The following is a 14760-nucleotide window of genomic DNA, read 5'->3' as shown; positions in this document are numbered from 1 at the left end:
CGTTGTTGTGGGAAGAATGAGACGGGAATCGGCGAACATTTAAACATTTTAATAGTAAAATAAACATATACAAAACAAAAGTATAAGCCAGCAGCCCCGCACTGCTGGCCACACACAACAGAAACAAAACACACCATAAAATCAGGCCTGTTCCTCTTTATCTGCCCTGTCGCTCCTCGGTGAGAGACGCGAGAGAGACCAGTGCGTCTCACAGGTGTCGTTCATTATCACTCGCGCCGCTCTCACGTCCCTCGTCCTGCTCGCCACAGCCAACTAACTATACATTTTGTGTGAAATGAATTTCTAACTCTGTTGGCAGCTAACGTTAGCCCTGTAGAGTAGACGGAAGAGTGATTTCTCTGATGTTTGCGACTTTGCGCTGTTCTGGATTAGTGGGAGTGGCTTGCGGAGCTGTGCAACGTGGTGCATTCTGGGAGTTGTGGTCTTACACACAAATGCGCCCTAAAGTTATTTTCTGTCTTTTCTCGGTCAAGAGGGCACCAAATTCAAAATTTCTTTTACATTTCGACTACATATATGACCCACTTTCAATAAAGATTAATGTTGAAATGGGTGAAGTGCTCCTTTAATAAAAAGAGCAGTGCCAGTAGAACTATGGGTTTCTCGATGGCAGACACTTGAATTTTTATTAAAATGGATGGTCCACCCAAAAATAAAAATTCTGACATCATTTACTCACCCTTGTGTCATTGCAAACTTGGACTTAATTTCTTTTGTGTTGCATACACAATTTTTTTTTATGATGCCGTTTCACTTTAAGCAATTAATTTTGATTTAACATCATTGTATCAGGTTTCTGGTTCAAATATGATTGCTTCATGTTGTTAACTTAAAACAGTTACTATTTGACTTAACTTGATTGAAACATGTTATTTCAAAATGATTCAATCAAGTAATCCAATCAAACAGGACTTTCACTACCAATCATGGTTTGCAAAGAGGCTGGATTGGGAGAGTAAATATTGAAATAAAGTGTCATTTTATGAATGTTTTAGCACGATGAGAAAATGGAGAGACTTGTTAATATTTAAACGTTCTATTATGTTGGTATTTAAAAGTTTCTGTTATGTTAGTGGTTTTGGGGGTTACCATTATGGTGAAGTGTTGAGCTCGTGCTTGGGTTGACGACCTGCTAACAAGAATTCTAATTGCTTTAATAATAAAGCAACCTATGGTAGTGCTCTGGATAAAACCAGTTTAGTTTGTTTTGTAAATCACAGGAATAAACAAGAAGCATTAATTGTAGGATTATTTGAATAATTCAATTTTATTGAAAACCATTAAAGTTAAGTTAAACTAAAACCATTCATTCAAGTTAAATGAACACAATTGATTCTGCAGTTGTACATGGTTGATTCTATTGGGTTTTAGTTGTTTTAATCACATGGAACCACTGTCCATGATTGAATCATGCTCAGCCAAACAGCTATTTTGAGTGTAAAAGATGATATTATGAGAATGTTTTGTTAGTGTTTTTTGTCCATACAAATGGAAGTCAATAGAGTCTAGGGTTGGGTATTGAAAACCGGTTCCAAATTTCCCAGAACTGTGGATTTGATAAGACGCACGCATTTCAATTCTGCTTATCAATTGGCTTTATGCACAGCTTCACTACTTCCTGAACTTCAGCCAGCCCTTTGTTTCCTGTCTGTCATTATTGGACAAACTGATTAATCCAGGTGTGCCTGGCCTCAGTAACAATAATCAGGCACACCTGGATTAATCAGTTTGTCCAATAATGACAGACAGGAAACAAAGGGCTGGCTGAAGTTCAGGAAGTAGTGAAGCTGTGCATAAAGCCTATTGTCCACGAATGTGAATTTTAATGTGATTTTAAACTTTTCAAGCGGAAGTTGACGCAAAAGAAAACTCTATTCGGCACCCGCATGCAATTCTGTACTGTGCACACATCCAAAGCACTGGCACAAAAAGCCAACTCTCATATAAAGCGTGAATACTGAGTAGAGTTCTCTTTCGCGTCTTCTTGAGCTTGAACTGACAAATAAACACAAAATTGTGAAAATATCCTCGTAAACAGTCGGTTTTGTCTTAAGTGAATGTAAAGCGTTGAGAAAGAAAATGCACGAGTAACAGTATATTGGATCTGTGCAGATGGTCTTAAAGTGAAAGCAGCCTAACAAACCAAGAACAAAAGAAAAAGAAAAAAAATTGTTCAATTGTGTGCTTCGGCTAATTTGTTTAGGAAATTTATATTAGTTAGTTTAATTGTTTTTGCTGTGGTATTTTGGTTAACACCATACTAGGCAAAAGTTTCTTGTCTTAGTGTTATTCAGGCTGCTGATTTTTATTCATGGTTCATATTTGTAAATGTTTGACTTTTTTTTTTTACCTTATTGGAATCGAAACTGAGTATTTCCCAACCCCTAATAATGTCCCGCCCACCAGTGTGAGCATTTGGACTAAGTTTGGTATAGCACACTTCTTTTGTACATTGTTCATAGTTTGCAAACCTCAGTATACCCAGGTGTCCTACTAAATTTGCCAACACTTGATGCACAACAACGCATAGATCATGGTATCTCAAAATGAAATGTAATCGATTATACATTTCATGTCCAGTGCTGGATTTATGAGAAGTTATATTAGTGACACTTTTTCAACATACTTCCTGACTCATCATATGATTGATGGTTGATGGCCCAAATGTAATGAGACCATGTGAAAATGTAGCTGTTTGTAATATGTAGTCTGAAATAATGCCCCAGTATGTTTAAATACTATTACAGCTTCATTAAAAAAATAAAAAAGTAAAAAAAAACTAGCACCAAAATGAGCATCTATTTGCTTATACATTACACTAGGACACATTCCTTCATTAGTGAGAGCACAAATATGTGCTGGCTGGTGACTACACCCTACTGAATATTGTGACAAATATGTGATCTGGAATGTTTACAAAAGGAACATTCCACAGATGACACGGCATTCCCATCTAAAACGGGCAATAATAGCGTGTTGAAACACTCAGCTCTCAGCTCATTATCCTTCTATTTAAGGCAACATCACAAAAGCTACACCTGAACATGCCTTTCTCAGTTGTTTTGTCCACTAAGTGGAGCTAGAGCACATCCACACCAGACTGATGACAGAACGTTCTATGCCGTGTTTGGCTCTGAATTAAAGGCCAGTGAATCCTGACTGCAGCGGCTGCACAGGGAACAATCAAGTGCTATAGGTGCAAGTCTGCAAAAACATTCTGCAAAACGTGTGGCTGTGATGACCGCAGGGGTGTGTACATGTCTTAATTTGAACAATGCAGAAGTGAAATACTGAGAGGAAGAACATGAGGTTCTCTCTGATGTTTCAAATGGACGTAAAAAAAAAAGAAAAAGAAAAAAAAAGTTATTTGTAGTATGTGATGCTGCAAATTTACTATTCTAACCAATCTCAGGACTGTTTTTTTGTTGTCGTTTAATAAATCTTAGCATAATAAATAAAAACAAATGCAAAATATATGAAAGTTTTTTTTTGGAAATTTTTAAATAATGATAAACAAATTCTAAAACTAAATCTGGCCTCATTTAATTAAAGTCAGGACTGAGACACCCAAATTAAAACTACAGTGTGAATGAGCTCATGCAATGAATTACCCTTAACCCTCTGGGGTCGGCAAACACACCGGAGCATTTTGCTGGATTTTCTTCACATAGTAGCACAATAGACTTAAATGTGATTGTAAGTTAATTAAAAAATTGTATGTGTCCACTTACAATCAAAACAAAATATTGTGCTTTTGTAAAATAAAGAAAATAAACAGGGTGTGCTTTTCTGCATCTCCGTCTCGGTGAACTTTTTTTAATGAGCACATCTATAAACTGAAACAAAACTCGAATACTTGTCACACATTTATGAGCAATCTATTATAAACATTTAAGTGTACTTTGTAAAACCAAAACAAATATTCTCTGTTTAAGTAATTTGTATAAAACTAACAAGATGTCCAGTTTCTCAAACGCTTGCTCATTAGTTTTAATGTAACTACACCCACGCGCGCAAAAGAGATTGACATGCAAATCATCCACATGAAAGAACGTGAACGCGCTCATTACCTCAAAAACAAAGCACCAAACTTCATCAGTCCTCTGCTTTTTGTCGCGTTTGGAAGACACGCTGTGAGCTTACATTGGATTTACCTCAGAAGAAGAAGAATGCGATTTGAAGACAAGAAAGATTTTAAGGTAAGAAATGTATTCTGATTTATATTATGTTATATTGTTGCATAAACTTCACATTGTAGTTGAACTGTTGCTAGACTAAAATGTATGAAATCGACGGAAGCATGTTGAAATATAAACTATAGACAGGCAGGCTACCTTTCAATGCGAAATTTATACATGTACGATACGAGGATGTTTTTATGTTCGATAATAAAACAGCATGATATAAAAGATATAAAAGTAGGCTAGTATCAGTGTTTACTCTAATATGGTGAATATTGTATACAATTAACCAGAAAAATCTAAAATGTAGTCCCAAAATCATGCAGCCCTATAGTTTCTCTTGATATCAGCATGTTCACAGTTGTTTGGTTTTTAAAAAATGTTTTTTTTTTTACAGGAACCAGATGCCACTAAGGAGTCCTGCTGACTTAAACATTCACATGAGACTCTGTACATGAACATGGTAAAATGAAAAATCAAACACCTTGGAAATGACAGGTACTATGTTTCAGGAATGTCACAAAGGTGTGTGACTGTTCAAGTCTCTGTCTTTAGATCAGTGTGTTTACTAATGCTTTTTTGTCCTTTGTTGTGTATCTTTGGATTATGTTGTGTTGTAAATAAATCCAAACAATCAAAAAGCCATTCTTTTTTAAATCTCTCATTCTTTGTGCAAGGTTCCTCATAATGATAGGGCCTGATAGGGCCATTATGGGAGGGTCTTTGTCTTTCTCAGGTGTGAAACATCAATATTCATGATGATTCACGCCTCCTCGCATAAAGCTTTCTTACACAAAACATGTCTACAAATTTTAAATCAATATGGTTTTATCTGAATGAGTATGCAGGATGATTTTCACAATAGTTTTGAAGCAAATATTCTAGGCTAAGTGATACAATTTTCAAAAGTCTTGTGAAGGTCTAACTACAACTACAAACTTTTACAAATGCTGCTTACATATTTTTGTACCAGAGTTTGTGCTAAATACAGTGTAATCAGACTTTAGCCATGAAAATGTCACAAGTTAAAGAAATAAGTACAAATGTCAGAGCATGTCAGAACACCTCCAGGGCCCAGAAAACACCTCAGACCCCAGAGGGTTAAAACCAATAGACAATTAATAGACTATGTTGTACACTTTCATTGAACATCCAACATTTGTTATTCAATAGGCCTTTAACACAATTTGTTGAAGCTACACAACATTGCAAGAATAGTGCATTGGTTTAACCATTGATACATATTGTTTTATAAATAATGACAAAATATTTATACACACAAAATGAAATAGGCCTAGTGGAATTAGTGGAAACGATTAATGATTACACATCCGTGTTCTCGTAGTTCTCCTAAGCCTACTAAGATGATAGTAGCCTATCTCCATTCATCCACCATGTTCTTTCTGGTCCTAAAAAAAGATAAGTATTCATACTTCCGCATGAGGCCAAAGGTTGTGAAAAACAAGCACAATGACGTTAACGAATATATCACTACTAGGGACAGGAAAAACAACATACTTTTTTAAAAAAAGGGAATGAATTTACAGACATCTATAAGCTAAAGCACTGCTAATTAATGATGAATATAGCTAACATTTAAGGATGAGTCATTCTCTGTTCCAATACCGTGAAACAGTAACGTTCTGGAAAAAAAATCACTAAGGAGCAAAGTAAACATGGGCCTCAACCTACATTAAATGTGACTGCTGTGCCTCTTATCTACATAACCTTCCTGAGATCCCACCTTGGATAGCCACAAGTAGGGACATATCACTTTTGAATGGTGGCGTGCATGCGGTTATGCCTAGCCCTTATCCCATAACCAGACACAGTAATTGACACGTAAATTGTGTGTCTCCTGGCTCGGTTTGTGAGATCCAATCCAGTGACATGAACCATCATCTTTCATGTGGTTTGAGACCAAATAGAGTCAAGAAGTACGATTTTATTTAAGCCTGACAACGTCTCATGCTTCAGCGTGAAAGAGGAATGTAGGGCAGATCTGTTCTAACGCTGACCCGTGACTCGTCCCATTACATTTTCCAACAGCTCTATTAGCTCATCCAGGCCTCTAAAGTCCAGGAACCTAACGAGGATGGCAAGGCTATTACATTACCATTACTTCATTCAGGTCAATCTGCCCAAGGAACAGCAGCATGGCACACGTTCAGGTATCTGAGACTCAGGTTAGCTAAGTGACAATTACTCCAGCTCTAATTAAGCCATCTCCACTTCAGGCTGTGTCTGACCCTTACTAATTATGCATATATGTGGTGGCAGTGGCTTAATGCTTAGGGACTTGAGTTGTTAACACAAAGCGAACAGGTTCAATGGCAACAAAAATTGATCCAGGAGCTCTAGAGTTACAGAGATCTCAATCTTGCACTATCAATAGTGACATTGAAGAGACCACTAAGCCCAAACAGCAAGAAAAAAAATCTGAACTATTGGCCTTGTGTTGCAGTGTGTTTAACTAGGGCCTTAATGTGCATCTCTAAAAACATTAGAGTATGAGTTTTCACATAAGCCACAGGCTCATTATTGTGCAAACAAAAATAATGATTGAACAGTTAGCCTAAATATATACCAGATGCATGGAAAGAAAGTTATACTGCTTTGAAAGGAGCATCTAGCAGAAGTCACAGATGATGGTGATGACATCAACAAACTGCACACTGAAAAAAAAAAAAAAAGACCTAATAAATTTACCCATGTTGGTTAGTTAACTTAAAGGGGTCATCGGATGCAAAATGTACTTTTATAAGGTGTTTGCATATGTGTCTTTGCAGTGTGTGGACATAACCACCATACAAAGGAACAAATCCATTCACTCTTTTTTTAATCCTCAAAAAGCCTAAACACTCAATAATCAAGCTGTTTGGATTTTCTGAGCAATAGGATGTCATATTGCTTATGCTCCGCCCACGACCGCTGACGGACTGTCCCGTATTAGCATATTTCCGCCCTCAGCCATTTGTATACTGTCTGACAAGGCAGGTTGCCCAGGCAGCACTTTATGTGTCTTGTGTCCACATGCCCCATGGAAGAAAGGGGTGGGGTGAGCAGTTGCTCATTATCATTTAAAGAGACATGCACCAAAACAAGTCGCTGTGAACAAAGCTGTTTTATGGCGCTTTTCCACTACACAGTACCAGCTCGCCTCGGCTCGGCTCGGCTCGACTCGACTCGACTCGCCTTTGTTTGGTTTTCCACTGTGTAAAAGTTGTACCTGTACCTGCTTTCGGGTACTTTTTTTCGTACCACCTCCGGTGAGGTTCTAAGCGAGCTGAGGCGAGCTAAGCCGATACTAAAATGTGACGTGAAAACAATGCCGACTGCTGATTGGTCACAGAGAATCTGCGTCATCATTGCAGGCGCCAGATGGAGTATCCAGAATAACCCCGCCATTTTTAAAATAGTTTGGCCAGAGATAGTTACTAAACTTACTACTATTATTATGGCAACTCGGAAGAATACGCCGTGGTCAAACGAGGAGGTGCAGACATTCCTTTGTTTGGTTGCCGAAGAGAGGATCCAGCGAGAGCTTGATGGGGCAACGAGGAACGAAAGGCGTCGCTATGACGACCGGGTACTATTTGTGGCGGTACTTTCTGCAATGGAAAACGGAGCGAAAAGCGAGCCGAGTCGAGGCGAGCCAAGGCGAGTCGAGTCGAGTCGAGCTGGTACTGGTAATGGAAAAGCGCCATTAGAGGAGGTAAAAAGGGTGTTGTTTTACACAACCATTGAGGAATTTTAACCAAGGTATGTTACAATCTTTACATGAAGACCCTAAAGAATCATACCAACTTGTGGAAAATGGGCATCCGATGACCCCTTTAAGCATGTCAAGCTAATTTCCTGCAAAAGTTCACTTTAGAGTAGTTTAGAACATTATTCTGTACTCCTACAGCTGCATCAGTAAAAGCCCTGTTCACAACACCAAAGACTTACAACTTTATACAAATGCAGAGCTACTTAATACAGCAACTAGGCCTACCAATGGGATTGAAGAGAGTGGAAAGATGGTTATAAACTTCACTAGCACAACCAGCTAGTGGACTAGGAACACCTAGAAGCAACCAACCAGTGGCAACATGCACCAAAGACTTTGGTGGTGTACCACTTTGACACCATTCAGAAGTGTGTACATTTTAACTCAGATTAGCACCAAACATTTGATTAAATACTTAATATTTATTGCAGATCTGCATAGTTAGGCTACATGTAAAATAAAAAAAAACAGTATAGTGCTTTCTATTCATAAAAAGGGACTGAAAATAAATGACAATAATCACTATTAAGTTTATTAAACATGTTGTTTAGTAGAGGTGTAAATCCGACGCTTCTTCAAAAAACGCTCTGATATCAATTCTTATAGCCAGTGGTACGATATTTGTTTAAACCTCAAAAAACTCTGCATTATGATTACGATCAATTCGATCCAAGGGTATATGAAACAATATTATGTGCCTATACACAACCAGTTAAATTTTTATTAAGTCACAAATGCAACCAAAATATGTAACATGAACATTTCTCTAAACTGCACATCTTGTATCCCAATTGGGACATCCACAACAAAAAAATACACTTTAGTTTTTTAAATAATAAAGAAAAATAAATAATGGGGGGGAAAAAAAATTAAGTTACAAGGTCATCTGATGAAAGTTTATGACATGACAACAACAGTCAAGAAGTCTTTCAGGCTTCTAAGCTAAAATGTGCAATAAAATCTAGAGCTAGGTCACTTCAACCCGCGGGAATAGTGTTGTCGAGCCCTGACATTTGAGTTTAAACGAGAATGAACGCGTTGGCGCTGGTAATGCATTGACGTACATTGCGTGAAGATGTCAAAATAAAGGCATCTCTTGAAAAACAAATTGTATAGATTTTTATCACGTTGCATCGATATATTGTATCGTTAGTAATTTGTTCGATGTATCTTTCATAGCGATTTATTGTTCCACACCTTTGTTTAGGTATAACAAAGTAAAACTGAAAGGTTTACAAGACCACCCCTGGTTAGGCATAGGGCTGGGCAAAAAAATCGATTTTTCGATTAATCGTTTTTTTTAAATGTGGTCGATTCAAAATCGATTTGTTCCATATTCAGGGCTCGCGTGCTGCGTCTTCTCACTCTGCACAAGGCAAGCGTCAAGCGCTGCAGGTGTCGATACACACTCGTGTTTAGGAGTCGGGACATGATTCACTTGCACAATCGGGCCAGCATTGCATCGTAACTAACGTTTATCATTTTCACGTCTTTTTTCAAGCAATTTTAAACTATCCTGTGCTCGCGCACTCGTGCATGTTTTTCATTGCGTGCAGCCTAAATCCGCCTCACAACAAACAGCTCGCCAGTAACTAAAGTTCTTTTTCGTGGATTATATCGCTTTAATAGTTAAAAACACGCAAAATGTCAAAATTCTGGTCTTGGTGAGTAACCTCGTAAAGACAGTCGGTTATGTCTTAAATAAGCATAAAACGCGTGTGACAGACAGTATAATGAAACAGTAATGGATCCGTGCACTAGTTCTTAAAGTGAACGCAGCCATGTGTCTGTCATTAATTTGGTTGTCAAAACAACATAATATAGCATTAATTGTAAGGAATCAGAATTAATAGCCTATGTATTTAATTCAGTCAGGACTAAAAGACTATCCAGTGTTATTTTACATTGGATTACTTTATTCAGTTTCTGTAGTATTTCTGACCTACCCAAAAACTTTTCTTTTTATGTCTCTTTATTTGTCTTTTTAGGCCTATTCTATTGTATTTATTTGTGCTACTTTTTTCTATTTAATTCAAAGATTGAAATCAAGCTTCCATGTGTTGCATAAACTCTTAACAAAAAAATTACCCCATTGTAAAAACAAACATTTAGGTGAGATCAATGTAATAAAAAAAGGTCTAAAAAATGATAACTGATATTTAGACTGAGATTTGTATTACATCTATATTCATTATAGTCGAATCGAGAATCGAATCAGGAATCGAAATTCGAATCGAGAATCGAAATCGAATCGAGAATCGAATCGAACTGTGAGCTTGTGAATCGAAATCGAATCGAATTTGAACATCTGAATCGATACCCAGCCCTAGTTAGGCATCACTCCTCTACAGTCCCAACCGGACTGTTTGATTCATTTTAAGTTGTACTTTTGGTTGCAACTAAACTTTTATGGCAAGATTCTGAGGTTTCTTTTGGAGACTAAAGTAAAATAGACTGCTAAGACCAAAATACCATAATGAAATTTCTAGAAAGTGAGCAAATTGCATCAGCCACAGCTGGTAAACAGTGGTCTAGTACTGATTCAACACCATTACTGAAGAACAGATGTAATCAGCAAAGCTTTAACAGACCTTCATTGAATTACTATCTTTTAAACTAAGCAAGAGTTTCAAGAATGTCAAAAAGAGAGGCCAGCCATGAGATCTAATACACCTTCAACGCAAAATCTAATCCCGCCAGCTAATGGGACAAAAGAAAGCCGGATTTGGCCCTCTCTTTTCTCATAATTTAACCCCTCACAGAATATGATAAAGAGGCCTGGAGCAGCTGCAGACTGACCAGTCCCCAAGCACACAATTAACAACAAAAGAGCTCTTTTAATGCATAGAGCTAATCAGCAGCCAGCCCACCACTGCAGTCCCCCTGAACCATCTGCAAGACGGCAGACCGTCTCCATGATTGTGAAAAAAAGGCTGGCACCATACTATCATGTCCTAGGGTCAATGAAGCACATTGCTTAGCAACAGTCAAGCCCCCGTGCATGGAAACCAAAAGCTTTTGCTTTCAAAGAGCAACTCAATACGAAGTGGACAAGGGAATGTGCTCCAAGATTTGATTACCAAATGGCCTCCGATTGTTCACTGACCACTGTAGGAAAAGAGCATTAAGAGCCACCAAGTATGGACCTTAAGTGACCAGCAAGTGATTGACAATCTTCACATTTTTATTCTATAGACTATTGCCACATTGTGTCTTACTAATGTGTGACATGAAAGAAAGGCTTATAATCAACTACACGTAACCCAAACGGAAAGACAAATTATGTATTTGAAGTTTGGAAAAGACAATCTGCAATGCCACTATTGATGTTGGAATAATCTAAAAAGTATTATATTAAGGTTGAAGCTTTTAAAACAAATAAATCAAAGAAAAGGAACAGACAAAGTTGAGTCAGTTGAACACAACAACCATAACGCAGGACACCAGAAGGGGGTTAACTAGGTTAGGTTTCTGCAAAAATGTATAACACTGACATAGGTTATAATGGGCTGTTCTATCAACGTCAGTTTCACATCTTCAGAGAGTGGAGTTCACAACAGGGCTCAACACTTGTCTAGAACAATGTAGGCATCTCCATCATTAAGCTTGCAAAGTAAACTCAACATTAAATCAAAATAAACCCATTTACTTTATTACTGCACGATAATGGTCTTATTGAATGATTCATCAGTGCACATGGTTCCAATTGTGTGTAAAAAAACAACAACAACAACCTTTCAGCACTTGCTCACATCACAAATCTCTCTTACTTCAATTAACCACTCTCCTCCAACCAGCTCCATTCGGGCACATAACAGCCACTTTTCACGAATCCAACCAACTTCTAAATGATCAAATTAGTCAAATTTTACATTTTCACTCATATACACTGGAAATGGTTTTCATTACAAAAGTACAATGGGTTGAAAATGCTGTTTCATGTTGACTTAAGATTTTGAAATATGGAAATAGTACCGGTAAAAACCATTGCAGAAAGGTTTAGCCTAGATTATGAAGCTGTAGGACAAACATTCAAGCACAGTAACTCGTAAATGATCCCTCAGTCAAATAACACACAGCTAGCCTACTCCAACATCTGTAGCATATCATGCCCTCATTTAGAGAACTATCTTGGAGCAAACCAAAGATGATTTAGGAATAAAAACATGGTCTTCTCATTTTTCACAGAACATTTCAATCACACAATGTTAAAATCAAACCCAAGTTCACTCATGGGTATGACAAAGCGGTTTGTGGAGAATGGTGAAGAATTCCTTTACCAAAACAATGAGTTGGGCTATGGTTTTGAGATATTTCAACAATTTAGGACAACAAAGCCACTTTTGTATAGTTAAGCCCTGAAAAGTTACAAACAACTGACTTCTTACAGTTCCTAGATGTTACAACCTCTGAATGATGTTGGTGGCTCTGGTAAGATAGTTCATGTCAACGTATGAGTATTTTTGGAAGGAGTATTTCTGTTCCTGACACTTGTTGTGTACACTAGGCATTTGAAACCCTGCTGAAGTCTCTAAGTGGCATCTTAACTTGTTCAGCTTCATACTGTCAAATGCTAATATTATGAGGCACACAACACACTGTTCTCTCTTCATTACCCACCATTGTACTGGTGAATCTGAGGGTGAGATGTGTCGCCTCATATTGTCGTCTTGAGGGTGTCTACACTGGACGCGACAAAGCGAACGTTCCAAATTTGTTTATCCTTTGCGGCAGAAGTTGTGCGAGCACTTGGAATATGGCAGAAATAGAACGGGCATCAGTTTACTGTCGGAAAGTGTTGAGCCGCATTCCAGTGTATTCTACCGAGTGATTCTATTTGCTTTTCTCGCTTCATGTTGTGCTGCTCGCGTCTACTTTAGACACGTTGTTTTGGTGGTTGTGACGTTTAAAGTAGATTCCTCGTCTGCTTTACGTTTACCTGGCACTGGCAGTCCTTTCAAAAACTTGGCCATGCTAGCGCAGAACCATGAATTATTGATTTATATTTTTACAAGGCTCCATGCAATATTCAATTCTGATTCTTCAATCCCACCACCTAGCGGTCTGCTATTCCACGACAACAACTGCTACAACTGATGAAACAGAGGCATCTTGAGGTAGCTAATAAAATGTGTCAAATTAATATTGTGTTCAATTATTTATTTTTGTGACAAGTAGCCACATAATAAGTGGGATAATTTCACAGTGGGGTCTTGTATCACCCTGAAGAGGTTTCATTTGCATAATCAGCTGACTGTACACTATCCCTTAAGCCTTGCCGTGCCCCCTTGTTTGAGAACCACTGCTAAAATATATCAGTCTAAACTCTCATTTTGGGAGAACTATAAACACTCATTACTATGCCTCATTTATGAAACAAACGTACAACCGTTTCCACACAAAACTTGGCATTTATCAATATGGACGTAAGCGGTGGCTACGATCAAATCTCATGTCAGGTCTCAGCTTGTATGCAAGTTTTTAAGTTAGCGTGAACTTGCGTGCAGCAAAGTAAATCTGGTGGAGAATTGTAATGAGAGCATTTTGATTATTTTCCTGACCGAGTCTGACAACCGAAGCTCATTAATCGATCATTAACTGTTAAACGACTAGAATAGATTGTCAAATTGAAATTAAATAAATTAGAATAGATGGGTGTCTGTGACCCATTAAAAATACCAATGTTTTTTGCCCTCAAGGGTTTAGCTTTACATGCGCAAAAAGCAGCATAGACGAGGATTCACATATCGTCACATCTCGCACCTGCAGCGCTTCTGTGAGTGCAGAAAAACATAATAAAATTAACTATATAGGCCTAAATAGGACTACACAATTATTTATTTCACTTAGCCTAATTAGCAGATTAACAAAAGACAAAAAATTGTGCAACAAGTAGTGTAGAGTGTTGACACTCTAATGCATTGTATGCGTGTTCTTTATTTTATTCAATCTAACTGATCGCACGCACACTCACACACAACATTTTAGTTCTAGCATTGCTAATATGACATTTCAGCCATTAATTATCAAACTAAAATGCAGTCAACCAATCATAAGTTACACTTCTCCATTTTAATGGTCCGCTGTAAAATCAGTGCCCAGCGCCCAAAACAAACACATTTTTGTGCATGTGAAGAATGATGTTTTACATGGATATTGGATTTTTGCCGAATAATGGCTTGGCGACTCTGGCGAGCCCAATGCCATTTCAGTTTCGCTTTAAATAAATTAATTTGGGCTTTACGTTTGTTGTTTATAAAGAATGCCACTATAGCCTATTTTTATTTTATTTTATAGTTTAATATATAATTTCTTAAACTATAAAATAAAATACAATTTATAGCTAGGCTATTTATTTTTCATTCTTGTTCTGTTCTGAATAATGTTATATTTAAAGGATTTGTTGAGGAGTGAGGGGAACTAAAATAGCCTAGGCTATAGGCTAGTGTTTATAATGTTTGAAAATGTTTTGTGTATTTAATATAGCCTATATAAATGAATGTAGGACTAATTGTTTGCAATTACGAGGTTAAAGGATGTTTTTGGAGTAAAATCTATTTCTCTTTCATGAGATTACTACTTCCTCTTCTTGGCTGGGTTAAGTTTCCATGTCATAAACTCTAGGGGCAAGGCTTCGAAAGCGTGAATTTTTAGGGGGTTTATATTTAAATGTAGGCTAGATTGTTTTCAGCCGCCAAATTTATCAACCTACGATCATTGTCACGATGGGATTGGTGGCATACGAATTTTTCATGAATCACACGTGAACCCAGTTGTAAGATGATT

The 14760-nt window shown here is 37.5% G+C and overlaps 1 protein-coding gene across 5 annotated transcripts in view; it reads right to left on the bottom strand.

Moving 5' to 3' along the window:
* kat6b (K(lysine) acetyltransferase 6B) overlaps positions 1-14760 on the bottom strand; it is a 47315-nt gene that overhangs the window by 27560 nt on the left and 4995 nt on the right. The window lies entirely within an intron of this gene.

Source organism: Rhinichthys klamathensis, unplaced genomic scaffold (assembly GCF_029890125.1).
Source record: "Rhinichthys klamathensis goyatoka isolate OS25496 unplaced genomic scaffold, OSU_Roscu_1.1 h1tg000135l_1, whole genome shotgun sequence".
Taxonomy (NCBI): Eukaryota; Metazoa; Chordata; class Actinopteri; order Cypriniformes; family Leuciscidae; genus Rhinichthys; species Rhinichthys klamathensis.
The sequence above is the reverse complement of the archived record's forward strand: the minus strand, read 5'-3'. Positions and strand labels throughout refer to the sequence as shown.